General features: G+C 44.9%; 1 protein-coding gene across 3 annotated transcripts in view; it reads left to right on the top strand.

Moving 5' to 3' along the window:
- cadm2a (cell adhesion molecule 2a) overlaps positions 1 to 13,703 on the top strand; it is a 318,209-nt gene that overhangs the window by 64,748 nt on the left and 239,758 nt on the right. The window contains exon 1 of one of the 3 annotated variants that reach the window (XM_080780502.1): positions 7,272 to 7,283. The exons of the other annotated variants lie outside the window; for them this stretch is intronic. The gene's annotated coding sequence lies outside the window, so the exon portion shown is untranslated. Of the gene's footprint in view, positions 1 to 7,271; positions 7,284 to 13,703 lie in introns of those variants that run through there. 3 annotated transcript variants of the gene reach the window in all.

Genomic DNA, 13,703 nt, shown 5'->3' with positions numbered 1-13,703 from the left:
ACACGTCCTGAATTATGGATGAGCCTTACTTCAACAGCAACCATTTGTGGCTGGACAATAACACATGGCAATAAGAACAGAACATCACTCTCAGACGTCTCCATATCACTCAGGGTGAAACCACGAGGAGAGATAGGTCTAATCTTCTTCCTCCTCCTCCTCCTCCTTCTGCTTCTCATTAGGGCTGCACATGCGGCGGTGGCTCAGGGGTATAGTGGCCGGATGGTAACCGCAAGTTTGCCAGTTTGAACCCGGGCTCCCCCAGAGTTAGTGTCCATGAAGTGTCCTTCAGAGCAAGACTCTGAACCCCTAATTGCTCCTGATGTGCTGGTTGGTGCCTTGCATGTTTAACACCATCGGTGTATGAATGTGTGTGTGAATGGGTGAATGTAATGTGCCTTGGATAAAGGTGGTATATAAATGCACCATTTACCACAGTTAATCTATTTTAAAAGATAATCGATGATCAATAATCTATACCTTTTTTCGACAAAACAAATAAAATAAATAAAACATTAGGCCCAGACTGGCCCGCCACAACCGGCAAGCAGATAGCAGGTACTCTACCGCCCCTCTCCGTCAAGGCACACACACACAAACAAGCCCTATACCACCACTTTTATACTGAAAAACATCCCTCCATGTGCAAAGAAATAAATAAAGCAAAGGGGGAGGCCAATTCATTAGGCGGCCCACAGGGCATATGCCCTGCACTTCAAGTGGCCAGTCCAGGCCTCGATGGCGCATTAGGCCGACAACGTGGCTTCATGTGCAGTTAGGGTTATAGGGCTAGGGCTATAGGGACAGGGTTAGTAATGGGGCGAGTCGGACCAACGCGCCATCAGAAGAATGCGCCGTAGGAATCATGACACTGACCTCAGTCCAACATCTCATCTCCAACAGCATGTTCAGTACCTTATGCTAGTCATGTGCTACGTACATGCTATTATTACAAGACAAAATATGCCAGCTTGTGACTGATTGATCCTACACTGAAATTGGCTTGTCGAGTTCCTCTCTCTTCCATTTGCCTGTCCACGTTGCCATGTTTGTTTATTCTAAGCGACGTTGGGCTTGTTTGTTTGTAAAGTCACAGGCTTGCTTTTAAAGTATAGTTCCTTCTTTGGGCTTAATTGTCATGTCAAGGACCCCCAATGCAGAAGAACTATTGTCACAACTATTCTCAAATTGTAAAGGTTTTAAAGTGCTCATGTGGTCGCTTCTTTTGGGCTCGTTTTCATAGACCAGTTTGCTTATTTCTCTCGCTGAATCTGGCAACACTGTTGCCTGTACCTCACATTCAGCGCTTGAGTGTTGGCTTACAGGTAGTTGCATCAGTAATGTACTGTATGTTCCGCATTGTTCCTGTTACCCTATGTTACTCCTGCAAAAATGTCCTTTGTCAGCAGTCCCATATTTAGTATTTTATTTCTGGTACAAAATGTGCACAAAGCACATACAGTCAGTACCCTGTATGAACCTCGCGCTTGGCAATTCAAAGCTTTTGAAATCAGAGTAGGAATTCACTGTGTGGGTTTGATTTATTTCATTCTGTCGTTTTCTTAGCTTGGGACACGTCGCTAATGGACTTTGAACGAGTGCAGCCTGTCCCATTAGCATCACATTAATTATGCTGGGAGGCCACGGTGGGCGGGGGTCAGCATCAGGGTTCAGGGGCACCGCCACTCTGCAATGTGTTTACTGTCCTTGAATGTACTCAAGTACTGTCCTTAATACGCTACAGACTGTACAGTACTTGTTTTGTACTTTACATACACATCTTTGTGTAACTAAGGAAAAAATAAACCAATTAGGGCACTCTTGTGGTGAAAAACAAAAAAGTTAAAAAGGCTTTATTGAAGTGGCGCAGTTCATAATAGAAGTTAAAACCTGGGATAACCCAAGCATAGCGGCCAGCACGGCCTTCTTCAGGGTTTGAAACATACATCTGTGTGCTTGTGCGTGTATATGTCTCAAGGTGTGCACGTATGTGTTTGTGTTTTGCATGCGTGGCTGCACTTACGTCCCACAAGTGTGTCTCGGCATGATTGACTGAACTAGACCAGCCCTTGTCTCCCCTCTTTGACGTCCCTCTCTCTGGGTTTATTCTCTCATCCCTAACAAGGTAAATGCCACGTCACTGTCGGCTGATCAAAGCCTTGTGACTGGCAAGGTGCTTTTTGACATGCCCCCCCCTCCCCCAGCGACCAGAAGCACGACCTACGTCTGCAGCAGCGTAGGCAGTGGCATAAAGCCACGTGGTACCTTTAAAGTACTGTACTTGAGAGTACAATGTTGAGGTACTTCACTTGAGTATGTCCATTTCTCAATACTTCTGCTCCACTACATCTCAGAAAGTAGAGAAAATAGCCAATCTCCAAGCTTCACATCGTAATGCATCACATCGTAACGCATTTGAGGTAGTAGATCTGTTATTTTTCTGATTTTCCTATTTTAGATGAAATAGTGAAAGTTGTAAAGCCTGTCTGTGGATTTCATAGATATTGAACCAGTGAAACGCAGTAACAAGAGCTTGTGACTATAACCACACTGAATCCATTGGAATACTTTTCCTGAAAAGGTTATTTTTCACTTGCCACCTTGATCCGACTATAGTAGATCAGAAATTGCATGCCACAGTGCATGATATGATGTTTTGCTTTACACCTGTATGGAAGCATTTGCATTTTTTTCTCATTTAGTCAGGTTTTTCCTTTAATTCGAACACATAATATGTATAGACAAATCCACGAAGCGCTGCCCTGGGCGTAATCATAGCCGTGGTGTCAAATTAAGCGCAGGATTCGTAAGGATTCGTCTCTAGAATATGTTTGCTACTACTATACATTTGACTAATATTATGCTTGTAAGGACAGCCCATTTCTCACTACATATAACATACACACTGGCACACATGCACACCATCAGGCGTGATGCTGTCAACAGCTCTAGAATTAGTTACAAGCTCCAATGAATCAACAATCCTGGCGTGTGTGTGTGTGTGTGTGTGTGTGTGTGTGTGTGTGTGTGAGTGAGAGTGAGAGTGAGAGAGTGCGTGTGCGTGCTTTTGTGCACTGTCCAAATAATCCTCACATTTTCCTTTTTTGTAAGACAGAGATTTGCATGTAAATACAATGTTGAAAATAGTAGACATACAGTCTGTGTGTATACACTATACAGTATGTATATAATTTATATATAGTATATAATATAGTTTTTATGTATATAAGCTTATTATTTACAATATTGTGTTATTACAATGTTTACTTATCTTTTGATCGCGTCTTTCCTCATTGTGATTGTTTTTGTTGTGTTGGATAACTTTGATGTATTTCTAATGAGGGTCAGCGGGGTCAGGTCTTTGTCAGGCTGTGCTACATTTCCTAGTAAAATCATCCATGGAGGGAGACAACCATGGCTTTGTTCATGACCAAACACTTATTTACTCTCGTCTCATTACAGTCTGTAGCTCTCTCTCTCTCTCTCTCTCTCTCTCTCTCCCTCTCCTACTGCAACAACAATTTAGGCATTTAGTAGATGCTCTTAATCCAGAGTGATTTACAGTAAGCAAGAACAACACATGGTAATACATCAAATACATAAAAAAAATACTTAAAATATAGTCACCAAGAAGCATACGTAAGCTAAGAACCTAACATCCGTCTAACAGTGGATTATCTATATAATGAAGCTATGCGTATTATTCACTATAGAATGCTATGTCTACATACGATGCTCTCTAAGTTGAGCCTTTGCATACGCCTGTAAGGTTGTCGAGGCTAGGGTCAAGTGCTACGGGCAACAACAACAACAACCCTATCCTGTAGCCTGCTGAAAAGGTAACACTAGACTCTAGTGTTACCTCTAGTGACTAGAGCATCAGTGGAGTACACAAGCCTGGCATTTGTTCAACTATAAATATACAAATTCACAGTAAAATCTTCAGTGTTCTTGTTTATCCGTTTGTAATTCTTGATAGTGTACAGATGTAATCAAACAGACTGTCTGTCCACATAGGCATGTTTCCCTTTCATGCCTATATGGAGATCCCTAGTGGTCAGACAACGGCTACAATGGGTATTGCATAATCGAGGGGCATGCATTCCCAGCGGGCATCGCTCAGTTGGTACATTGAAACATTCTATTCATTCAAATAGGGCCGTGGTTCGCATCTTTACCTCATGGTGCCCTAACTCCGTGAGTTAAAGCTATTACGGGTTCAAATTGACTCTCTGAGTTATGAATGGATAAATCATCACAGAGGGTTTTGACTCTGTAGCTTCCCGTTTCTAGGTGACTTTCTTTTGTATCAGGATTCAGTTGCCTCCCACAGGCTCTCCCTCATTAAGGAAAGCAACAGGAACACCTGTGCTGCTGTGCTGTGAGGTTTTGAACATGTCTTCTGGACAGTATTTCAGGCCGGCGTTTGCAGAAAGTTGTTCCCCGTTACAAGCAGACAGTAGACAAGAAACCTGCTTTGTTTTTCCTCACCAGAGTAGCTATAATAATTGCACATGGACAGCGTCGACAAACATAAAACGTCTGTTGTATTTTTCCAGTCCAGGCACAACTGTCAGTTATATAGTACGCCTTTTTTTTGCTGTGGGTTTGGGTAGTGTGCCAATGTTGCTCGGTGCCAGTCTGGCTTGTGCTAGTCACCACCAACGGTGTGTGGGCACCGTGTTGGATGAACATCGTTATCCACATGGTCCAAGTCTAAGTTTTGTTTTTGGCATTTTCAGTGCTTGGCTATTCCAATAATGCACGGATGCTTTGGCATTCAGATTAGTGCCTGATGAGTGATGTTTGAAACAGACTTGGGTGCTGGCGGCGTGTTTCCTCCTCCGCGTCATCAGTGCCCATACCCGAAGGCGGGGTTGGCGAAAGGGCCTTTCTGTGTGGAGTTTGCATGTTCTCCCCGTGTCCCCTAGGGTAGGTACCCTCACAAAAACATGCAGTAATCCTGGTCTCTAAACTGCCTCCCCCTGGCCAGCCGGGGCGCCTGATGGAGGGGAAAGGAACTGGTTGGAATAACGTGTTCCTTCCACGCGCTACGTCCAACCAGGGAAACTCCCCCCTGTAAGGTGTAAAGGAGCAACTTGGACACTCAGGCATGAAGGAAGCATGAGTTAAGTCCGTTGCTCTCCCCAGGTTGGCGGAGGGTGTGTAGAGCCCAGGATCACAGTAGATGATTGGCACAGGGGTGAAAAATGGGTCACAAAATCGTGGGATAAAAATATATATTAAAAAAAAAAGAAACAGACTTGGATCAAGAGTCAAGACGGTCGACTCATCGGGCTAATCTTTTTTTTTATCATCCTCTCCTTGTTGATATATTATGCCAACTAGATGCCATTTAGGTCGAAATCATGATATAACTTTATGTTGTGATAATAAGCAGCAGTAGCCTCAGTCAACTTTCCGTGTGCAGCACACTGCCGCCGCCCACCACCACCACATGCGGTGTTGGATGAAATAAAGTCAATGATAGCTATCGGTGCCTGTGATACGAACGGGTAACGGGTCAAATTTTTGTCGGGCGGGCGGATCTGGTTTCGAGTTTTATATAAATTACGGGTAACAGGCGGGTTGCGGAACTGATGATTGACGGGCCGGGCGGGTGCGGGTTTCGAAAATTGGACCTGTGCAAGACTCAAGCACCCCCAAAATTAATTATTAAAAATGTTAAAATAGACAATCATACAATCTTGTAAATCGTCTATTTTGGAATAACCAATGTAACTAAAGTGGTTACATTGATTTTGCAGTGCCCCACCCCCCCCACCCCCCAACACACTGCTCTACCAGGCAGTTTGATTAAAATAACAGTGTTCATCATGAAAACAAAGTTCTTCACCGTGTGCAACCGCTCCTCTTATCACGTCTCTCAAACAGCCAAAAGGTTGTCACACTAACGAGTCAGTATAAACAACCCCCGTCCTTCAACATGCTGCAGTCACCTCATGATAAAGTACTGCCCAACCTCCCCAAGCGTTTATCACACCGTGGCGTGGAGCGTGCGCGTGTGTGTGTGTGTGGTCTGTCCACAGCCCTCGCTGACCCGGTCCACAATCCTTGGGGAGAGCAGAGGGCATGCTGGGAGTCTTGACCTCCTGTTTGTTTTCACGGTTGGCTAGGAACAACATGAGAGACTAAGGTGTTGCCGTGCAGGGAGAGTGGGCTGCACAGTTGAGCTCTCTGGGCATATTCCCTGGGCATCTCCCTCTCTCTCTCTCTCTCTCTCCATCTCTCCATCTCGTCTAGCCTCTGTAGGACTGACCAGCTCAGTGGGCTGACATTTATTTACACACACCTCACACACATCTCCCAGTGACGGGACAGACAGAGATGCCAAGAGGTTATATTTCAGATAATGGAAGACTGTGTGTGTGTGTGTGTGTGTGTGTGTGTGTGTGTGTGTGTGTGTGTGTGTGTGTGTGTGTGTGTGTGACTCTATTTGTGGGGGCTGGAGAATACAATTCTTGGTGTTCATTTATCCATTTGTAACTCAAAGACTGTACAAATTGACCCTTTTTTTGGCCTTTCTGCCATTTATTGATATTTCAAGTGAAGACTGTCAAGAGAGGGGAGAGAGAAGGGGCAACGGTCACCATGAACGGGACTCGAACACACCGCACGCTGTCAGGCCAGAGCCTATATGTGGCATGCACCTCGACCGCTATGCCAGCGGGCGCCCCTGCCAAATGGACGCTCAACAACATTTTATATTTGCTTTTATTTGAAAGCTTCCCCCAGACAACACTGATTGAATCTGCTGTCTTCACCACAAAATGCCTTTTAAGCTTAACTCTTAACACATTTTAAGGTAAAATACTGGCCAAAACCAATATGATGCACAATTCATAGTGCATACCTAGTATTTCAGTTGTATTCTAATTGCATTTGAATGTGAAGTTCTTTTCAGAGATGGATTTGTCTACACGTCTATGGGTACATAATCTTTTTTGCAGACCTCATGTGTACATGAGACATTACTGACGTCGGTATCAATCGAAAAGGAAATTGCCCGGTGTAACATTTCAACGGCTCCATCTCTTCCTCTGGCGTACACAAAGACACTAATAGTGCATGTTGTGCATTATGTATGTTATTGACTGCTTGGCTTCGTGCTCTCTCTGCTGTTGTCTCTCTTTCACATACACTACAAACATACTATTATGTGTAATATATTGACTCTCTCCCTCTCTCTCTCTCTCTCTCTCTCTAGGTGAGTACATGTGATTGAGAGTACACCAAACACAGCTGCGGGAATCAATAGCTTTGTGAGTACAGCCGGGGACTCACATCTCATTAGTCCTGATGATTCAACATTCCACTTCATCTGTTTTCCCACGCACGCACGCACGCACGCACGCACGCACAACAAACAAACAAACATTACTATACTATTGAGGGACCCTTTAGGCAACGTGGTGTGAGCTTGATTTGTAAGCTAGTGGTTAGGCTATTTTCTGGTGCGTGATATCAGCGCACAACAAAGTATAAAATATGGAAAACTCTACCCTGAAATCTTTTCTAACGCCCCAAAATCTCTTGGGAGGACCAGGACAATTTCCCTCTTAATGTCTCTTTCTCACACACACACACACACACACACACACACACACGCAACACATTGTCCATACTTAACTCCCTGTGTGCTATAACATTAGATAGATAATCATTAGCAACTGATGCACCGTGTTTGCGTGCTGGTGTTGCTTAAGATGTAGCGTACTCTGTCCGTGGTTACTGAGAACAAATCTTTCTTTCCTGCCAATACGTCTGCACTAGATTGTGTAATAAGCCTATTGTGTGTGTGTGTGTGTGTGTGTGTGTGTGTGTGTATGCGTGTGCATGCGGTGTGTGCGTGACGTGCGTACTGTATGTGCTCGTTCACATATCCGTGTTTCCGTGCGAGCGAGCACAAGCGACTCCATTATCTGTGCGTCTGAAGGTTTTTGCTGCCCCATGCATCATCCCCTGGCATCTGTCTTCATGTCAGCTCTGATAACGGCCCCCATTGCCCACAGAGATGACTAATCAATAACAGCGAGACCATGGGAACAACAGCTACACTGTCCGCACACACGCACGCACGTGCACGGTCACATACGTACACACACACACGCATGTAGTGCACGCACGTGCACCTGCACACACAAACACGCATGCACGGTTACACGCACATACACACACACACACACACACACACACACAAAAGCACACACACACACGTTGGAAATACTAGTATACAGTATACTTGTGAGGACAGCAGTCTTTTAGGATGGTTATTTTTCTTTCTTATTTTTATTTATTTTAGATGTTTTAACCCTAACCTAATCCCAACCGTAAACCTCTAAGCAAGTCCCTGGTTTGATTATTGGCTGACTGGACTGGAGCACCATCTCAAATCAATTCAAAGGGGCTTTATTGGCATGAGCTGTGTTATATTAGCACTTTGGGTAATACTATCTTGTGAAACTATAAAAAGCATTTTCTGTCAGAGATAGTTATACAATATACATTCATATAGAATACGTTAGCTTTGTACTTTTGATAAACAGTGTACACATATGGTTTGTATTCCTTAAGATGCTTGTATTCCATTTGACATCCTTCTCCTGTCACAGCAGCAGCATCTCTCTCTCTCTGTTTCTCTCTGTTTCTCGCACGCACGCACGCACGCACGCACGCGCGCACACACACACACACACACACACACACACACACAGGGCCATGCGTGTATTCACGAGCGTCCTGTACATATTATTCACACTTTATTGTATTGAGGTTACTTACAGCGTTCTCACCCTGAGACAGCATAAAGCTCTAGACACACAAAGACACTTATTCTCTTTCTTTTGTGTTACATCATCTTCCTCATCAAATTTCTCTTTGTGTTGCCCTCTCTTCTGTTGACGTTACTCGCTTTGATGCTTGGATATTTTGATACTCTGCTTTTCTTTTGATAAATAAGTCTACCGTCAACTTAGAGTTTAGTGCTGCGAGTGCACTTCGGGCTTCACAAGGCTTCCTTCATCTCTTCAACATAGCCAGAGTGAGATCTTTTTTTATTTTTATTGATTGAATACTTTATTAGTTATAAATGTAGAGCACGTGGTACAGCCAGACAATAAGGCTAAAAAGATAACACAAAAACGTCCTGGAGACTTATTTCCATTGTGGTCTGTGTATTCAATTCATCAACATATTGTAGCATAAAAACATCACAATAATACTGTACATGTCATCAACAAATACCAGTAACACGTGAGGTCCCGTGCACGCATCTGCCTGGGTGACAGCAGACTGCTGGGCGAGCGCTTTGAGTATACATGGGGTTTAATGAGGTCAGATCAACATATGGAATGTCAGAACAGGTCAGCTCCATATGGAGATCTAAGGGTGGCAGTGGGGGCAGTGTCTTGAGTGTACAGGGTTTGATGAGGACCCAGGTAGGGTCGGGCCTGTGGAGAACTCTACTAACTAGAAATGCACTCTGTCGAGCTGCCAACTTGCGCTTTGCACACAAGTTGGCCATGAATGGCCTACTTATGCCCGAGCAGAGCGCACAACTTATCTCTGACTCTTGTCAACTTGCAGTCCCTCCCTCTATAAAATATAACAGACACTATCAGACACTAAAATCGGGGTGTTTCAAGGAATATTTAAGGGGGTGTTATTTAAATGACGGTATGTTTCACCCGTGACATTTATCAAAGCTCTGATAAAATCTACGCCAGGATCAGCTGTTTACGATCACTTGATAAATGCTGTGCCGACGTGAACGTACGGCAAAACCCACACTCAAATTTGAGGCAGAATTTACACTCCATTGATAAATGAGGGCCTTTATGTAGACCTACTGAGGAGAAAAAGGAAGAACGGCAGCAGTGAATGACACCTCCTTTCTATGGGAAATTGAATTAGTCTCCCCTTGTGGTTTCCTGATGGGTGATTTTTCAGGACAGTTTTGAAAGAAACCAGTGATTTACATCTTTTAACGGATGGTGTCAGCCTGTCAGGGCATTCCTCATTGTGGTGGCAGAATGAGTTGTAGAAGGAGAATTTCTGTTCTGGGTAGAAAGCTGTAGAAGTGCAATTCATTATTTGAATACGAGTTGGTTGGATTACTGTAACTCCCTTTTTACTGGATTACTGGGGTAAAAGAAATATCTATACGAAATCAGGTAATTCAGAATGCTCCAGCTATAATTTTTAACTAACACTAATGGAAGAGGTCATTATTATTCCACTTCTGGTGGAACGGCACTGGCTACTGGCTACCTGTACCTTTTTAGAGTTGGTTTTTAAAGCCCTATAATTTATTTATGAAGCACTTAATAATCTACCGCTTTCATATAATTGTCATTGACTGGACTCCCTTTCATTTTATTTTCCAGCCAGAACACTTTGGTCTTCAACCAACGTCCATTTAGATGTTCCCAGAGTATCTCATAAAAACACTGGCGAGACATCCTTCTGCTCTTAACTTTGAGGAACACTCTACCACTTAGGCAAGTGTAGAGTAAGAGACCATAGGCAAGAGAAAAGATAGAGGCCTAAGCATCCGTTTAAAAACACAATTGGAATTTCAAAAAGTGCATTAAAGACCTTTGACCCTTACAACATACTTCTCTCTCTCTGACATTGTGCCCTTCATTTTCTCCATTCTCTATACCACTTTCCCCCTTTCTGTTCCTGTTTTTCATTCCTTTAATTCTCTCCTGTTCTCCCCCCCCCAACCCACTCTCTCTCTCTCTCTCTCTCTCTCTCTCTCTCTCTCTCTCTCTCTCTCTCACTGCCCCCCACCCCTCCGATCTCCCTGTAAGGTGTAACACTGGTAGATTAACTAGCCTACATGTCTACATGTCCTTCCCCCCCTGGGGGGGTTTCTGACCCAATAAAGCCCTGTTCATACTTCGTCGCGTGGCAGTGCCGCACGTCGAAAATAGCCACCCTACAAGCTCACAACACATTGCAGATGCAACGTGTTGTGAGCTTGTAGGTTGGCTATTTTCGACCCCATCGTGCAACGGAGCATCAATTACACTTGACTCCTCCAGCCTTCTCTCTTCCTTTATTCAGCCCTCTTTAAGGCTTCCTCCTTTATTCCCTTTCTTCATCCCCTCTCTCTGCCTCTCTCTCCCTCCGGTGGCCATAGAACGCTGTAATTGAGTTTTTTATTCAAGTCAATTAAAAGTGTGGGCGCCCAGCGAGAGACAAAACAAGTGTGTGTATGGCTCTCTTCCATCCGCAGGCTCTCTGCTTATTCATTCGGCCCACTCATATCACTCAGTAGACTGAGAGACAGCGTGGGGAGAAGGGGGGACCACCTTTTCAGATGTGTCATTAAGCTTTTTTGACAGTGTTTACAATGTAATTTATCTTTCTCTATGAAGCAACGCACACACACACACACACCCTTTCCAAAATAGAAATCCTATTTAAATGGTAATTCAAACTTCCACTTTTTTAGTTTGTGTTTGTTTTGATTATGGTACAGAAGTACACCTTGCATTCCCTCCCCTCCCACCAGAGTGATGGCCGTGACTAATAGAAAGGAGGGGAAAAAAGGCAAAATATTCACCAGCACTGACACCTAAAACACTTGTCTCCACTTGATATCGTATAGCGCCTTCGTTTCCTCACTAAGTAACATATCGTTGATATCGTATAGCGCCATGTCCTCTCCTGTGACTGTCCTGTGTCCATGTGACGGGACCATGTCTGTCCCTGTGACTGTCCTGTGTCCATGTGACCGGGACCATGTCCTCTCCTGTGACTGTCCTGTTTCCATGTGACCGGGACCATGTCCGTCCCTGTGACTGTCCTGTGTCCATGTGACCGGGACCATGTCTGTCCCTGTGACTGTCCTGTGTCCATTTGACCGGGACCATGTCCTCTCCTGTGACTGTCCTGTTTCCATGTGACCGGGACCATGTCCGTCCCTGTGACTGTCCTGTGTCCATGTGACCGGGACCATGTCTGTCCCTGTGACTGTCCTGTTTCCATGTGACGGGACCATGTCTGTCCCTGTGACTGTCCTGTGTCCATGTGACCGGGACCATGTCCTCTCCTGTGACTGTCCTGTTTCCATGTGACCGGGACCATGTCCGTCCCTGTGACTGTCCTGTGTCCATGTGACCGGGACCATGTCTGTCCCTGTGACTGTCCTGTGTCCATTTGACCGGGACCATGTCCTCTCCTGTGACTGTCCTGTTTCCATGTGACCGGGACCATGTCCGTCCCTGTGACTGTCCTGTGTCCATGTGACCGGGACCATGTCTGTCCCTGTGACTGTCCTGTTTCCATGTGACCGGGACCATGTCTGTCCCTGTGACTGTCCTGTGTCCATGTGACTGGGACCATGTCTGTCCCTGTGACTGTCCTGTGTCCATGTGACTGGGACCATGTCTGTCCCTGTGACTGTCCTGTGTCCATGTGACTGGGACCATGTCTGTCCCTGTGACTGTCCTGTGTCCATGTGACCGGGACCATGTCTTTCCCTGTGACTGTCCTGTTTCCATGTGACCGGGACCATGTCTGTCCCTGTGACTGTCCTGTGTCCATGTGACTGGGACCATGTCCTCTCCTGTGACTGTCCTGTGTCCATGTGACTGGGACCATGTCTGTCCCTGACTGTCCTGTGTCCATGTGACTGGGACCATGTCCGTCCCTGTGACTGTCCTGTTTCCATGTGACCGGGACCATGTCTGTCCCTGTGTTACAATGAGTGGAGACAAATGGCTGCTTAAGTCAGTGCACCCTGATGACCACACCTGTCACCATTTAGCAATCAGTCCAGTCAAGTCAAACATTTAAAATATACCAAAATACAAAGATGCATTTTATATATTAAACATCCTAATCCCAAATCATATTGCCCAAGTTATTGCCAAGGAATTCACATGCATTTCTTGTGAATCCCCCCCCCCCCCCCCACACACACACACACACACACACACACACACGCCTGCATATCAGAAGTTAACTGTTTTCTTCACGTTCTGGGTTTAGTTAAATTGAAATTCAGAATGTGCAATATTGAGATATTGAAAAGCGAAGGTGATGCTTTTCATATGCAAATGTGAAATGAAATGAGGGACTTGCAACAGCTATTAAAGAAGAGCTGAGAGATTTGTGCCAGCTGCAAGGCTCATTTTCCCTAAATGCCTTAATCAGCAAACAGTTGTGGAATGCATAAACTCGCCAGAAGGATCCCAGGCGTGCGCATGCATATTGGCACACGCACGCACGCCTGCACTCACATCTCACGCGTACACACACATGCACACACACACACACACACACACACACACACACACACGTGCACACACACACACACACACACACACACACACACACACACACACACAAACAAACACACATACACACACACACACACACACACACACACACACACACATTGACATGCATTACATGCTCTACACTCACTCAGCTACAAACACATGCACACATATGCACATTGCATAAATGCCTGCAGTGTATGTACACATGTGCACATATTTATGTACGCATATGTACGCACGCACGCCACGCCACGCATGAACACACGTACACAGAGGCTCACACAGACACACTCGTACAGTGCAGTCACTAGTCACATCAGGCACAGGGCTTAAATATTTATTCCACACACACACAGAATGCAGTCACTACAACACAGCATTTACATC

This window comes from Protomyctophum bolini (genome assembly GCF_963924005.1).
Source record: "Protomyctophum bolini genome assembly, chromosome: 13".
Classification (NCBI taxonomy): domain Eukaryota; kingdom Metazoa; phylum Chordata; class Actinopteri; order Myctophiformes; family Myctophidae; genus Protomyctophum; species Protomyctophum bolini.
Note: the sequence above shows the minus strand (reverse complement) of the source record. Positions and strands in the feature narration are given on the sequence as shown.